Raw genomic sequence first — 4039 nt, 5'->3', positions numbered from 1 at the left:
CTGAAGTGGTAGGGAAACATTACTCTATGACTGTAGGTGTCCAGCTCTGAGAGTTGTAACTTATTTGTGTGAATGTTAGAATGTTTTTGTTTAGATTTATATAAAAACCTCAACAATAATCAAAATAATAGGTGTTCAAATACCACTCGTAAACTGGAAGATTTAGCAGCTCTTTGAGTGTGGAGTTTCACATGTTAAAATGATATTCACTGTCATCTCTTTTGCTTAGCTCAGAAGGGAAAGCAATGTATTAACCAATTTAATATTAGGGTAATTTAACAAAATTCAATAGTTACATCCAGAAATTTTCTAGCTGGGAGGAAGAAAATGTACACAATGAGTAGCATAACCGTCTGCTTATCTAGAAAGCTGTTAGTACAGAGATGAACTCAAAATATAGGCTTTCTTTTGGGTTTTTTTATGATTTAAGAGGTGAAAACAACCTCTTTTCTTTTTTTTTTTTTTTTTTTTTTCAATGCTGTAATATGTGGGTGTAGGTAAAGAAAGTATACAAGTTTTGTTTTCTTAGATAAATAACATCATCCTAAACCAAGTAATTGATTATTTCTTCATTTGATCACAGTTAAAAGAAATAAAACATATGAGATTTGCCTGACTTCCTAGCAATTAATATTCCCTGCCATTTTTCAGACACTGGCATACCTTAAAAAAAGTTAAATTGAAACCAGGTATACCTGAAGGACTTTTTGTGTTCCTCCTCCTTACTACTGTCTTTCATAGTAAAGGCTGAAGGGAATGCCTGCAGCCTGTACCTTGGAGAAGAACATGGGAGGACAAGAAGGAAGACATCCAACTCAAAAGTCAAAACCAAAAATTAATTAATTAGTTATTTTTGACAACAAAATGCAAAAGAAATGAAACAAACAAAAATATCTTTTACAGATCTTGAAAAGCCATTAAAAGATAAGTTCCACAGATGAATCTGTGATACAAACATGAATTTTCTTTCTTCTGTTTTAAAATTACACTACACTAATGATCGGAGTTTCAAAAGTACATATGTGGCAACAGTGTAAATACAGGAAAACACAGTTTTCTGCTAGAACAACTGTTTTTTTTTCAGTGCTACCTACACATCAAGATTTAAATTAATTTTTGAGCACATTCCAGGCAACAGTCCAGCTCAATCTGATAATCTAGCTTTCAAAAAGTTTCTTCTCTTGGTTTCAAATGCCTCTTTGTTTCCTCATCAAAAAAGCTAATTATCCACTTTGAAAAACGTGTTCTAAATCCCTACTACTTGAAACTGATATGCTGAATCCCCAGTGCATACTTAACTTCAACCTATGCAAAACAGGTATAATATTAAATAGAACCTGCTAATTTCTTAGAAGTTATTTTTCTTTTTACTGACATAGGATTCTCAGCTTGGAGCAATCAATCATTTATACAGTGAGAAACCAACCATATTAGAAAATTCCTTAAATTATTGTCATTTTGGGGATATTTATGGTGATTTTTTTTTTTAAGTATGAAGCTATTTACTGGTGGAAATGTTTTCTGCAGGTGTGCTTAGACGAATGAATGGGGAAAGAAACAAATAACTAAACATTTGCACTACTAAAAATTCTGAGCATTTGTAGAAGCACATGAGCTCATTAAGACTATGCTCATATGCTTTAACATTGAGCAGTTTTATAGACTTTTATACTTTTGAAACAATTCTGAGAATGTCTGCCCAACACTTTCCTATTGCAAAACATCAGAGGAAAGTAGTAGGACTAAGATTTTGGATTTTGAATCTCGAATACGTCTTCATTATTGCAGTATGTTATTTGCAGTGTTGAAAGCTCTCATCAACTGAACTTATTTTTCACAGTTCTTGAAACAATGCTAATAGTCTTCTGCCTTTATTTATTTACCTATTTTTCTGCTGATTGCAGAAAATAGTTTTTTATCTATTTAAGTAGTGAATTTTTATTGCTTTACAAGAGACCTGAAGAGCCAGTGCTTACTGAGAATTACTGCAGAAGCAGCTTCCACTAAGTAGATGATTATATATATATATACTTTCATGCTCCTACATTAACTTAAATGCTGATTATTGCAGTTCAATTTCATTTCCTTTCTTTCAATTTCCTTTTTTTTTTTTTTTTTTTTTAACTTAAGATGGTTTATATGGGTTCAAGTCTTAACATGTAAAGCATAGATGTGCTACTGTAGGGTCTACTTTATATACCACAGAGCTTACTGGGTGAAAATTCCTGCTATCCAGGATTAACTTGATGGTGTGATTAACTTTTCAGTGGCAGCAGGATGGGAGTTTTAATTCTATATTTTAATAAGTTTATGTCAGTAATCAGTTGAACACTTTGCTTAGAAATACACTATTCTCATATGAAATGTCTCTATTCTACATCCTCTTTTTTACAGCTCCTTATAAACCAATTCCGTAAATAATTCTTATTCTTTCTTAAAGGATTTGTTTCAAAATAGACTCACATGAGGCTTTAAGCCTTTAAGTTATTTTCATTTCCAAGTGATTTTTTCTGTTGAATCGCATATAACTGCTAATGCAGCACCCACTGTTGAACTAATCAGGTTTGCTTGTGGCTTACCTCTAAGGGTTTTTAGCTAGGGGTGGAGAAAACTCATAAAAAGCAGGGACCTAAATGTTACTGAAGGTCTTGTGACAGTTTTGGGAAATTATTGGCTTAAAGCCTGTTCTTAACTTTGGGACATGAGAGAAATAAGAACAATCATGCTCAGAAAACATCTACCTATATAGTTCTAAGGGCTGACTTTTGAGCTAAAGAACCACCACCCAATAACAGCCTGGAGCACTAAGTCTGTAAAAGGTGACTGCTTTCTGGTTACGAGACAGTGATTTTATTTTTTATTTTTATTACTATTCTACATGTGAGAGAATAAAGTATTTGATGCTTAATAATCATACTTGTCTCGAAACAGGTATGGATCATTGTAGAGCTCTTAACACCTATATAATCCAAGATCATTCCACACAGCTGTGCTATTTTGTCTCAGAAATGTCAATTCATCCAGAAATGTCAATTCATCAATTCAGTAAGTATAGTGATAGTAAAGCTAACTGTAAAAGCAAATTGCTAGTCTTGATATTGATCCACACACTTCAACAGCTGAAAAATTATTTACTTTATCACAGACAGCAAGAACTTTTGCGCAAGAGACCAGGAAAGCTTGATGTGTTCACCTAAAATGCTGTACAAAGCGATACCTAATGCAGCATAAAAAGTTGTGTTGTATGCTCTTCTGTAGGATATGTTACTGGGACAGTGCCAATAGAAATATGGTACAGGTATGTGTCTGTACAGGAGATGGTCTGCTCCTGCCACCCTGGTTCATGTGTATGTAGTTATGCATGAATAAACACATGAGTGCAGTGTATCGTAATTATTCCCACCATCCCTTGAGATATCCAGGGGCCAGCCAGCTGTAGACATAGAAACCATATTATAATTCAAGCACAGAAAAAAAACACTTATAAGGAAGAAAGTATGCTAACTTGGTCTAAACCCAGCTCCTGTATGCAGCTCCAGACTCCTAACTGGCTCACATGTGGCTGCATTGACATATCTATGCCTTCCTGCCTGCACCTCTCTGCAGAAAGGTGCTCTAATATTAGCCTAGACCTGATTTGCTCTGTGAGGATTATTATGCTTTTAGAGGTGAAATTCAAGAGAGCAGCTTCTCTGGGGAACAGACATTAGAATTTTGTGAGTTGCCTGTTCTTACAGCATCCAATAACACTACAAATTGCCAAAGTGGACCATCCATTATAAATCACTTGTTTCTTCAAGTGTTCTGTTTTCTAATCATAGAATGATAGAATCCTAGGGGTTGGAAGGGACCTCAAAAGATCATCTAGTCCAACCCCCCTACCAGAGCAGGGTCACCTAGAGTACATCACACAGGAACACATCCAGGTGGGTTTTGAATGTCTCCAGTGAAGGAGACTCCACAACCTCCCTGGGCAGCCTGTGCCAGTGCTCTGTCACTCTCACAGTAAAAAAAAAATATTTCTGATATTCACCTTGAA

This window comes from Chaetura pelagica, unplaced genomic scaffold, assembly GCF_000747805.2.
Source record: "Chaetura pelagica isolate M959 unplaced genomic scaffold, ChaPel_1.0 scaffold63, whole genome shotgun sequence".
Taxonomy (NCBI): Eukaryota; Metazoa; Chordata; class Aves; order Apodiformes; family Apodidae; genus Chaetura; species Chaetura pelagica.
The sequence above is the reverse complement of the archived record's forward strand: the minus strand, read 5'-3'. Positions refer to the sequence as shown.